Source organism: Dermacentor variabilis, chromosome 8 (assembly GCF_050947875.1).
Source record: "Dermacentor variabilis isolate Ectoservices chromosome 8, ASM5094787v1, whole genome shotgun sequence".
Lineage (NCBI taxonomy): Eukaryota > Metazoa > Arthropoda > Arachnida > Ixodida > Ixodidae > Dermacentor > Dermacentor variabilis.
Window position 1 is genome coordinate 58,826,587 of NC_134575.1, and position 13,082 is coordinate 58,839,668.

Sequence of the window (13,082 nt, forward strand, 5' to 3'; positions counted from 1 at the left end):
GTGCGGCAACCGGGCTCATCTCTCGCGCTTTTTTCTGGACACGCTGCGTCATCTGGTGACGCTGCCGAGATGTCCGCGCGTGGTCTCCTCGACGAGAAGCGTGGCACGCCGGTGCCTGTGCACGCTGAGAATCGTTCCCTCGCTTGCCACCCGCCCAGCGGCAAATACTTAGTGACGCAAGTTGGCGAGATGTTCATTGAACAGTGGCACAAAACCAGTGCATTCGTGGCGCAGCTCGCTAAGGCGTTGGCGTAAAAGCGGTTGATTGAAAAGCGGCACGCACCCAGTGCGCTTGTAGCGCAGCCTGCTCAGGCGTCTGGTTGTTCTCCTCGAAGAACTCCTGTGATGTGGGTACGACGCCACTCAGCATCGCAGAAATTGAAGGGATGCTTGATTGGCGTTAGCATTCTTACGGTAATTCACGCACTTTTCTGGGGTTATCTATCTATGCTTGTCTATATCTATCAATATATGCTAACCGTTTTCCTGCCCGCCTGGGTCACTGGGTAGTACATTGTCGAATGGGTGGTGCATCAGGCTGCTGTGCTTAGGGGACAGGGTTCGAAACGAACCCTTGGACAAATAGCAACGTAATAGCCGGAGCACACACTTCAATCACCTTTTAAGAGGGCCATACTATCTAAATACTTTAACTCTTTCTCGTTGAAGGTACCAAAGCGATGGCAATGACTCTGAGTGCGCTGCGTGTGTGTTAGGTGGAAGCGCCCAAATTCGCTTGCATTACTAGCGACTGTAGCTATGATGTCCCCTTTTTCGGCATCTCCGCTCCATCTTTTATTGTACAGACACCCCAGGCGATGATGGCTCATCTAAACTGTTAGTATATGAGTAATATACTCTGCCCTTAATTTCACCCTCCCTCAACCTTATTATTTTGTATATGTGTATGTAGAGAGATACCTGCTGCTGTGCTCGAACGTGTGATAGATATTTAGATACTCTTTCAAGAACCAAGACAATGTGCGAAGAACTCCAAAGTAAAGTTTCTTGTAAACAGTCGACAAAGTTCGCAAGTCCGGACGCAGCCGTCATACCATAGCACGACTTGTTGTATCCCATGTGCATAAGATCAGCCGTAAATAAGTTTGTGCAAAGGTTCAGTATGACTTTGACAAAAAACATAGCTATTTCTAAGGTAAAAAAATATATCCGCGGTTCTACCAGGCGAACACTCAAGAATCTACAAGTGCATGAAGTTATCAGGCATTCAAAAATAAAAAAAAACTAGTTTATTTATTGTTCATGCTCCAGCTTGTTTTCTGCCTACATTATATTGAGAAGAGCGCTAAAACATAGAGATTGAACCTTAAAACATATACATAATGAAGTGTTACTGTAATTCTTACTTTTGCAATAATTCGTAAACGTCATTATTCGATGCGTTTTTTCTACCTGTAAAAAATTTGTTGACTGCCTTCCATTGGTCATATGCTTTAGTTTCTCTCAAGAACCTCCGATAGCTTTGTGTTCTAGACTTTTTCACTGCTCACTCCACTTGATGTACCATTGGAAGGAGGAAAATTTTGCAATTAAAATATACTCAGTGTCAAGACGAATGCATTACGCGTGTTCGACTGCAGTATGCGGCTTGCGCTGCTGAGCTCGTGGTCGCGGGTTTGATGCCGGCAGCGGCGGCTGCATTTTGACGGCGACGAAATGCAGAAACGCTTGTGTACTTCAATTAGGCGCACACTAAAGAACGCCAGGTGGCCATACTTAATCTGGAGACCCTCACCGCGGCGTGGTTATGATCGTGGTTTTGGCACTTAAACGCCAGATTTTATTTGAAATTCCCTATTTGCCGTAGGCAGATTGAAAAAGAAACGGCGCTCTTGTGCCCAGAAAAGCCCTGTTAAGCGATGGCTTGCACAATATCGTTGCCGCATTTTAGACATGACAACTAAATGCTACGTCACCTTCTTATTGTGCTATAGGGCTACGCACATTCAATCCAAAAAATAGGTCATAGTTGGCGAAGAGTTCACAGACAGTGCTATTTACTCCCGTATCGTGCCTAAAATTAGGCTTTAGTTGCCCGTTTTGTGTGACGAACTCCATCCACACGCCAACTGCCTCAAAATTCGGCCCCTAATAATGCCTAAGTACTGGTAGTCTTCCTAGTTTGCGGAGGTTTAGAAACCATGCAACATGTTTCCTCGGCGTACACAATGAATAAATGGGGTATCTTGTTTACATCATGCGAAAATAAAAGGCATATTGAGGCAAATATACTGGTGTATTTTGAAGTGCGCCAGATAGCCGAGCTCTTAGCAATAAATTCCTTATGCAGGCGCTCCAGACCGTTAAAAGTATGATTTGCGATACGTGCAGTGCAAGACTGCTGATATAATACTGTCTTACGAGTATTAAGAATTATTGATACAAAAGAACGATGTCGCTGGAAATTTGGTTGTGAGACTGCACAAACCTACCTCGTATTTATTTGTTTCTTTCTTTCTTACTCCTGCAGATTATTGCCTCTACCGCGGCGAGAATCTTCTGAACGAGACGCCGATGGCTTATGAATGGCCTTGCGAGCAACTTACATGTATATTAGATAATAAAGAAGTGAAAATAAGAGGGTAAGTAGCCAGCTGTTGCTTCACTTCGTGCTGCCAAAACATGTGCATGTGAGTGCCTTTCCTAGGTATTGTAGTTGGTATTATCGCTTACTATAGAACTTCCTTTTATATCCTAAATAAGGGACGCCTCTGGTGATGCTAAATTCCTATTATTGTTACGGATGTGATGGATTTATTTACAGCCCGGAGGGCGAAAAGGGTAAAGATAGGACGTGGTATAGTCGCAAGGAGCCGATCGCCAACCCCTGGCGCCTGTTCTTCGTCCTCTTCTGCAGTAAACTAGAAAAAGTCGGCGAAAACCCAAGAATTACAAATAGGTTCCACTCAGGCAAAAAAAGTTAATTTGCCCTTCACTTCTGAAAGAGAGCCGACGCAGCTGGAGTAAGCTCGCAATTTAATGAACGTGCTGTGCAAATGTAAATGCTTGGTTCATTGGGAAATAAAGGCTCGTTGTTTCGACGTAAAATATCTTTGGCTCAGCCATGATATCCAGATCACCCATAAAATTTGCCAGAGACATTCACGTTTAATGTTTAAACCAGTGAAACAAAGACAGATTTGTATGGAAAAAATAAAGAGCTCTTTGAAGTGCGCGACATCGTTTAGCGTCAAGCAAGTAAGCGAATCATATTAGTTGTGTATAAATAGTGTATCATAGTTAGTGCACTCCTTCTGTCTCGGCTCTTTTTTTAGAGGTGAAGGCTCAGTGCATTGCGTTAAGGGCATCGTGTCACAGAAAATCCGCTGAGGAATCCCGCGTCCCGCGCCCAGCGTCTACCGTCTTGTGCGCCATGAATCATTCCCAGCCACGCATACCCAACCACCCACACCCTCCGTGTAACGCAAAGATGTTACTCAAATAATAAATTTCTCAAAGTGCGTGAGAAAAATAGTAAAGTAGGACTTACACACAACCTGTAGACATTATAGCATCGGAGTGTAATTTGAATATACGAGAAATGTAACGCGAGAAATCAAACACCAACCCGTTTTCCAGCGTTTCTACCACTCATACAGCGGTGTGCCCGATTCCTTGCATCACCATCCAGATGGCGCTCCCCTACGCGCATCCGCGGCCCATGCAAGAGGCCGCGTCTCTACTATAAAGCTCGCCTTAGTGCATAGCGTTCACTGCCAGCATTTCCCGGTAAACGTTACGGTTACAAATGCAGGAGTTGACGGGAAGCTTGAGAAGTAGTCGGGGATTTTTGAATCATCTTTGATCTTTGAGTGTTCAGCGGAACCAAGCTTATATTACCAGGGTTTTCATGGACAGCAGCCCGTCGCATTAACATGCTGCACCAAAAATGCACTGGATATGGGCTGCTTTCTAATGAACACCTAACACGCCAAAGTCTTAGCAAGCTGCGCCATGAAGGCACTATATATGTGCCGCTCTTCAGTGAATCTCTCACCAACTTGGGCCACTGAGTGTGGGGCAAGCGAAGGAACCATTCTCAGCGGTCGCAAGCAACGGCGTGCAACGCTGCTTGTCTCAGAGGCCACGCACAAACTTTGCGACAGTGCCACTAGATGGCGCAGCCTGTCCTGAAAAAAGCGTGAGAGGAGCCCAGTAGCCACCATATCACGTTTCTTAACGTTCGCATGAACCGGCACTCCATGCATTCTGGAGACCACGCGCAGGCTTTGCGGTGGCGGTGCCAGATGGTGCCGAGAGTTCTTAGGTGAGGTCAAGGAAGGAAGGATGGTCAAGGAGGAAGAGGTCAAGAAAGTTCGCAGCCAAGTACATGGTAATTGAGAGTGCAAATAGACAACTAGGAGTCATCAGAAGCAAAGTGAGCGAATCAGAGACAGTGAATTGGATGCAAAGAACGGAGACAAAAAAGTTCATGGAGATTTACACGAAGCGCAAACAAGAAATCAGGAGAGAAAATCTGTACGTAAAACACACAGGGCAGTGCCTCGCTATTTGAGGCTCGGGCTGGTTGCCTAAAGACAAAAGATACCGGAGCAAACGTTCGCAAGAAGGTGAGGCATGGGGATCCGGCAGAACAAGCCCAGAGACCACTGAGCACATCCTAATCGAATGTGAAGAGATTACCCGGTAAGATCCGTAGATAATGTACACTTTTCAGAAGCTCTTGGATTTAAAGTGGGCGGAAGTATCAACCGGTCAGCCTTCGGGAGGAGCAAGACACTTTATAGTAGTGGCGCTAAAACAAAAACACGAAGGTGATGGAGAAGATGAGGAAGAAATAAAATGTTAAGTATATGTATTCGGAAATGCTAGAATGAAAGACGTGTGTTTGAAAACGCAACATGAGAAAATTGGTTTTGGTCGACTGGGCGACTTTATTTCTAAATTACAGTAGCAGTGAAGACACAGTTTCTCTTAGTTGCAATTTCCCGATCTGACGTCCAGGCTGTTTTAACGCTGTATCAAGCAGCGCTAAATCCTCGTGAGTGCATGTTATTTTTATGATTGCGTTCGCGTAATATCAAGGGCAGCCTTATTTTTGCCACCATCGGTTGCTTCTACCCATCATTGTTCCGACAGCGTCTGTACGAATGATCACGGGCAATTGTTACCGTAGTGCGGGGTTTTCGCTCACACAAAACCACGCAGTCGATATCAGACCAACCTTGGATTTAAGCTTCACTTGCATGCTTGACTAATCCCTTGCATTTTAATACTCTCTGGGCAAGTGCCCTTATCCCTTACTGCACAATATTGTGGGATACTCCACATTACTGTACAGCACTGTACAGGGGCTGAACAATGCACGTGGAGGCCCCAGCGCCAGTTGAACGCACACTAGATGTCGCTTCAAAAAAAATCTCATCGAACACAATAATTAAGTATGAGGAGGCCTCCGCAAGCTTTCTGACCTGACAACCATTGCTTCGCAAGTGTAGAGATAGCAGTGTATGCTGAAATGAGTAAAAACAAATGCTCACTGCAATATAGGAACTTACTCCTTTATCCATTTGCAACGATACTGCCTTCCCAAGAAGTTAGGAATACACAACACGACCATGGAGATCGCGGAGGCTCAAGAAACATCACAAATAGCGAGACTATCTACAACCAGCACGGGAAGATCAATCCTGGACAAGATTATGATCAACCCGATTACGGATCCAGCACAGTACACTAAAGTTAATCAAGAATTCGCAGACAACATAATTGTCGCACCGCTACCCAGGAATATGCACGAAAAACATAACATCAACAGGAGAGTTGCGCGAGCCAGGGCGTTAATCAAGAAAATGGATAAAGGGGGCAGAGGAGCCTGCTTTGTTGATTCGGCTGCTTACAACGATCGAACTAAGTTCGCGGCGGCAGTAGTGGATCATCAGGGCAATTGCACCAACTGCGCCACGGTCTACACTAGCAAACCTGAAGTCGCTGAACAAGTTGCCATTGCATTGGCACTAACAGACGATAGATTTACAGAAATTTATAGCGACTCGAAAACAGCTATTAGAGCTTTCAATAGGGGAAAAATTGCCCCACAGGCTGCGAAAATAATTAAAAAAAGGCAAACAAATGTTACGCGATTCATTTATTGGTTCCCGGCGCACCTTGGTTCACTTGATGGTATTCCTGTCAATCCAAATGAATCGGCCAACAGCGTCGCCCGCGACCTTACAGACCGGGCCGCTTCTACATATGGTTTTGATTCTGCTGGATTGGAGAACTTACAGAGAGATACCCTCATTACATACAATGAAATTACAAAACATTACTGCATGGGAAGGAGGGAGTTTCCACCCCCTCACTATAGACTAAACAGAGCACAAGCAGTTACACTTAGGCAATTACAAACAGAGTCTTATTATTCACCTGCACAAATAAAGGAATGGTATGACATTGCAGACATGAATATTATATGCAAAGCATGCAAAAAGGAGATATGCACGCTTGAACATATGCTCTGGGAGTGTGGGTCGCTCGGCCCTGGCATTTCCCGGAATCGGTTTTTAGGAATGATAAGATCTCCAGATCATATCCCTCAAGTCCTGGCTGTCCAGTACGCCCGTGATAGGGCTAGGAGGCTTGACCTCCCGGTCCCAACATGGGACTAGCCAGGCGGGTGGCAACACCTTGTACAGGACAAGAATAAAGTTTTTCCTCCTCCTCCTCCTCCTCCTCCTTCTTTCCCGCATAGCATGGACATCACTATGGCTAGTATTGACGCCAACAAATCTTCGTAATAATTTTTGCCGTGATCTCTATTACAAAATTTGCCCATAAGGAGCCACGTGCATATTTTGTATATTTCACGTTCATTTCCCTTGCTGCACTTAGACTAAGAAATGTGAAATTATACTTTCATTCGTGTTCCATGACGTGCCTCTATCAAGATTCATGTAAGATTGATCAAATTCTGTCCGGGCAATTGGTACTTCTTTATATCCACTCAAAACACCAGCGATCAGGCTATAATTTTATGTATCACGCCATAGTCTCGATTGCTGCGTCGACCTTGAAATAAGAGGTTAAATCATAAATGCACCGAAAATAGGCATATTTCTGTCAGCACTGAAGCCGTTAAAAGTTAATTGGCCGAGTATGTCCTTTTCCACGCTGTATATTTCACAAACCTTCAGCTTAACGCCGGTTTCTTACATCTCTCCACGCGTGCACCACCAGCGTAAAGTGCACGCACCGAACAACCGTGATAACCTAAAATTTAATTCCTCCCAGCCGATGACAGGCGTCGAATATAGCCACCTTATTTCCCGCCTCCATCGTCAACAATCCTGACCACTAAACTTTCCAAGGCGTAATCTTTAGTATTTTATAACGGTACTCACCCAATCCTCTCTTTAACCCGATTAGGCATTGAGAGTATTTTAAGTAAATAAATAAACAAAGAAATAAAAATAAAGATTATTTCAGAGACCACGCTGTTAGGGCCCGGGGGTGGGTGGCCACCCTACTCCATGTAAGCGTGGCCAGATGCTGATAGACAAGCCCTGTTCGCCAGCGACATCTAGTCCTCATGACTTGGGTTTGTAATCCGGGCCTCTCACTGGTCTTTTGTTGGTGTATCGATGATCATTGTCAGTGAGTTCTTGTCACATTTCCAGACAATTTGGCAGAAGGAGTTCGGCGTATTGCAGGATTTGCAGTCTCTTGCACACATTGAGGAGGTTAGCCTCAGGTCTAGGCTAATTCGAGTTCTTACCACAGGATGGTAAGAACTCGAATTAGCCTAGACCTGAGGAGGGAACGGAAGAAACTGGTACATAAGAAGCCGATCAATGAGTTAGCGGTAAGAGGGAAAATAGAGGAATTCCAGATCAAGCTACAGAACAGGTATTCAGCTTTAACTCAGGAAGAGGGCCTTAGTGTTGAAGCAATGAACGACAATCTTGTGGGCATCATTAAGGAGTGTGCAATGGAAGTCGGTGGTAACTCCGTTAGGCAGGATACCAGCAAACTATCGCAGGAGACGAAAGATCTGATCAAGAAACGCCAATGTATGAAAGCATCTAACCCTACAGCTAGAATAGAACTGGCAGAACTTTCGAAGTTAATCAACAAGCGTAAGACAGCTGACATAAGGAAGTATAATATGGATAGAATTGAACAAGCTCTCAGGAGCGGAGGAAGCCTAAAAACAGTGAAGAAGAAACTAGGAATTGGCAAGAATCAGATGTATGCGTTAAGAGACAAAGCCGGCAATATCATTACTAATATGGATGAGATAGTTCAAGTGGCTGAGGAGTTCTATAGAGATTTATACAGTACCAGTGGCACCCACGACGATAATGGAAGAGAAAATAGTCTAGAGGAATTCGAAATCCCGAAGGTAACGCCGGAAGAAGTAAAGAAAGCCTTAGGAGATATGCAAAGGGGGAAGGCAGCTGGGGAGGATCAGGTAACAGCAGATTTGTTGAAGGATGGTGGACAGATTGTTCTAGAGAAACTGGCCACCCTGTATACGCAATGCCTCATGACCTCGAGCGTACCGGTATCTTGGAAGAACGCTAACATAATCCTAATCCATAAGAAAGGGGACGCCAAAGACTTGAAAAATTATAGACCGATCAGCTTACTGTCCGTTGCCTACAAAGTATTTACTAAGGTAATTGCAAATAGAATCAGGAACACCTTAGACTTCTGTCAACCAAAGGACCAGGCAGGATTCCGTAAAGGCTACTCAACAATAGACCATATTCACACTATCAATCAAGTGATAGAGAAATGTGCAGAATATAACCAACCCTTATATATAGCTTTCATTGATTACGAGAAAGCGTTTGATTCAGTCGAAACCTCAGCAGTCATGGAGGCATTACGGAATCAGGGTGTAGATGAGCCATATGTAAAAATACTGGAAGATATCTATAGCGGCTCCACAGCCACCGTAGTCCTCCATAAAGCAAGCAACAAAATCTCAATAAAGAAAGGCGTCAGGCAGGGAGATACGATATCTCCAATGCTATTCACAGCGTGTTTACAGGAGGTATTCAGAGACCTGGATTGGGAAGAATTGGGGATAAAAGTTAATGGAGAATACCTTAGTAACTTGCGATTCGCTGATGATATTGCCTTGTTTAGTAACTCAGGGGACCAATTGCAATGCATGCTCACTGACCTGGAGAGGCAAAGCAAAAGAGTGGGTCTAAAAATTAATATGCAGAAAACTAAAGTAATGCTTAACAGTCTCGGGAGAGAACGGCAATTTACAATAGGCAGCGAGGCACTGGAAGTCGTAAGGGAATACATCTACTTAGGGCAGGTAGTGACGGCGGATCCGGATCATGAGACGGAAATAATCAGAAGAATAAGAATGGGCTGGAGTGCGTTTGGCAGACATTCCCAAATCATGAACAGCAGGTTGCCGTTATCCCTCAAGAGAAAAGTATATAATAGCTGTGTCTTACCAGTACTCACCTACGGGGCAGAAACCTGGAGGCTTACGAAAAGGGTTCTACTCAAATTGAGGACGACACAACGAGCTATGGAAAGAAGAATGATAGGTGTAACGTTAAGGGATAAGAAAAGAGCAGATTGGGTGAGGGAACAAACGCGAGTTAATGACATCTTAGTTGAAATCAAGAAAAAGAAATGGGCATGGGCAGGACATGTAATGAGGAGGGAAGATAACCGATGGTCATTAAGGGTTACGGACTGGATCCCAAGGGAAGGGAAGCGTAGCAGGGGGCGGCAAAAAGTTAGGTGGGCGGATGAGATGAAGAAGTTTGCAGGGACGGCATGGCCACAATTAGTACATGACCGGGGTTGTTGGAGAAGTATGGGAGAGGCCTTTGCCCTGCAGTGGGCGTAACCAGGCTGATGATGATGATGATGATGATGATGACACATTGAGGGATCGATACGTCGCGTGTAGTAGAGTGGTGCGGTGGTTTTTGCCCATGTTAAGTAGGCCAAAGGTTTATGACGGCTTGTTTTCCGTTAACCTTGCGATGAGATGTGCCGTACTGCCACCTGTTTGTATAATGTTCACAATGTCGGAACATTTGCTTTGTAACCTTTTTTCTTGGTCTCGACAGTACGCGATGGGGGCCCGGCGTACATGCTCTCGGGTGGCGGTGTGGCAAGCGCAAGGATTTTTGTCACACGATTCAAATAATGTCAATTTCATGTCTTGCTTCTTGATGATGCTGAGTGCGGTCTTACTAGTTTTGACTTCCCGGAAATGGCGACAGGCTGTCTGTGGCTCAGTCACGGCGATGACCGGCCCATCCCTTCGGCAGGTCTGCATTGCTCATTGCTATGGCGACCTCTTCGGTAACCTCAATGTCCCTAGCAACTACTGCTGTAGCTGCTACCACTTCGTACTGTTTACTGGTATCGTAGGCAGCACATCTCCCTTCCTTGTATATTGTGGCATCCGAGTATTTTATTTCTTCGTTGTTGCTCTTGTTCTTTAGCATTTATTGTAGCGCAGTGTCGCTGGCTTACCTTATCTCTTTGTTGTATTCTAGGTTTGTGTTTCTTGGTATGCTTGGTACGTGTACAGGTCTGCAAGCTAAATAAACAAAATAACTGTACATAATTTGTGCGGTAGTACAACACCAGTGGCATCCCGGTCACGAAGACCCGCTAAGCGATGAAAAGACACTACCTTACTAAGGTGGAACTTAGCCACCTTTATTAAGTAACTGTCGAGAACCTCTGTCAGGAACCTCGAAGTTCAATGAACTATTCTGCGACATTAAAGCGTACAATTTGCACCCAATTTGTCTCATTACTACCGCTTGTACACACTGATATCCCACAGCCTAAAAGAAATTTCAGCAGGCTACGATGAAGAGCGGGGAGCGGCGAAGAGTGATGCGACACTCACGGCCCTAGAAAACAACTTTCTGCATTAACGAAAACAGTGTTTTGTGATCTTAGTTCAGTGGCGTTCAATTCAATGAACTAGGGCAATTATTGTGAACGAACTAGAAGTAATTTTGTCCGAAAGTGGTAGGCTGAAAATACCGCCACCATGAAGCGCTAGAAATACAAATTGAAGAAATAGAATGTTGAGTGTGATGCGAAATGCATGCGGCACGAAAGCATTTTAATTATTTTCGCTGCAAATATGAGAAATATACGGTTAGCAGCCGGTGTACAATACTGTCTAAATCGGCTTTGAGAGTATCAGCCACCTGAATGAAGAGCATAATTTTGTTTTTCTACATGCAGGTGTCCGGCTCCATCCGATGCGAAAGAACGCTGGCCCAACAAATTCTATAAATGGCCTGGTTGTTGTGACAAGGAGCGGCACTGATTTCTAACAGACAGCAGTGTCTGTTCATAAGCGGAAGTGCATAACTGCTCAGCAAGAACGTTGCGTAAGCGCCTGGCCATAAACCTCCCAAGGTCTGCCACGAACGTCAGAAAATGAAAGTTTGTGGCTGAACTTTGATCGTTTACGTTTTCAGGTGTTGTTTGTGTCTGTTGATCAATTTCGCTTACGTGGTATGCGCATTGTATACACCGTTTTGTATTCCCCTGTTGTACAGGCAAGTTCTCTTGACACGAAGATAATAGAGAAAGAGCTCTGAAATAGAACCCCTTCCAATTAGGCACCTATTGCTACGTACAAAGATACATGGGAAGGACTATGTACAGGTATATTTACAAGCGCATGTAGCCCTGTCGAGAACGAACAGCCCGTGCCAGGTTATAACGTCGTCCTCCTCGTCTCTTCAATTTTAATAGACCTTCTCTTGGGCAATGTAATAACTGTTCCGTAGCATTGAACCCACGGCCGAAGCACCGTGCCACAGCTCTAAAGGGAGTCGTTGGAAGAACAGTGGTAGATCTTGAGGCTTTGTATCTGAGCGACGTCAGCGGGCCGAAGGAGAGATGACGAGTTGGAATTGACAGGGGCAATTTCGTAGGTAACAGGTGTGACCTGGCACAACACAGAGTATTATCTCGTATACCGGGAAAGAACCTTTCCGGAGAGGCCCACACGGCGGGAAGGGGGCCAGAGAAGCGCACCAAGAGAGAAAGCGCTTCGCGGTGCGAAGCATCATGGCGACTTGTCTGATTATTTTGTGGCGACGTAAGTCGAGCGCGGGCAAGCTGACGGGCGGGGTGAGCCCACGCGATGGCATCAAGTGCGTACTCGCTAGTGGAGGCGGCAAATAGTCGGAGCATAGCGTCGAGAGCTAAATTTGACTGTCATCTGTACAATAGCTAGAAAGGCGAAAATCGAGCTGTGTTATGACAAGAGAAATTATAAGCGAAAGTTATGTAGGGATGAGCAAAGTGCCAATCACGGCGGTCCAGCGGCGAAACATGCATAGCGAGCATGCCTGTTAGAGTGCGGTTCAAGCGTTCCGTGAGGCCGTTGGTCTCAGCATGGTAAAAAGTGGTCAATTTGTGTTGAGTCGAACAGGAAGGCAGTATGTCGGAAATAACTTGAGAGAGAAAGTTACGGCCACGGTCAGTGAGCAATTAATTGGCTCGGGGCGCCGTGAAGCAATATAACGTCCTGGAACAAGAAGTCCGCGACATCAGTTGCACAAGTGGTCGGCAAAGCTAGGGTAACTGCGTAGCGCGTAGCATAATCGGTAAACAGTGCTATCCCTTTGTTTCCCAATGTGCATGTGCGAAAATGGGCAAGAACATCTAGTCCAACGCGAAAGAATGGTATCGTGGCTATGTCGATTTATTGAAGGTGACCAGCACGCAGTATCGGGACTGTTTTGCGACGTTGGCATGATTCGCAAGTGGTCACGTAACGGCGGACGGAGTGTGCAAGGCCTGGCCAAAATAAGCGACGCCGGACACGCTCGTAGGTGCTAGATACGCCAAAGTGTCCGGCAGTGGGCGTATCATGAAGTTCTGTGAGGACACTCCGTCGTAAGTGTCAAGCACAATAATAAGGAGGTCAGGTCCATCAGGTTGAAGATCTCGGTGGTATAGCACACCCTTCTGAATTAGAAATTTGCGTACGGAACCGTCATTAGGCGATCATTCTAGGCAACTGATAGTTCTCGCAATGGAGGGTCCTGGTCTTGTCCTTCACCGATGCG

The 13,082-nt window shown here is 45.6% G+C and overlaps 1 long non-coding RNA gene across 1 annotated transcript in view; it reads left to right on the plus strand.

The window, feature by feature from the left end:
* LOC142591043 (uncharacterized) overlaps positions 1-11,461 on the plus strand; it is a 28,445-nt gene extending 16,984 nt beyond the window's left edge. Inside the window, exons 3-4 of the long non-coding RNA XR_012830315.1 lie at positions 2,492-2,603; positions 11,239-11,461. This is a non-coding gene — a long non-coding RNA (uncharacterized LOC142591043). The remainder of the gene's footprint in view (positions 1-2,491; positions 2,604-11,238) is intronic.
* The last annotated feature ends 1,621 nt before the right edge of the window (positions 11,462-13,082 follow it).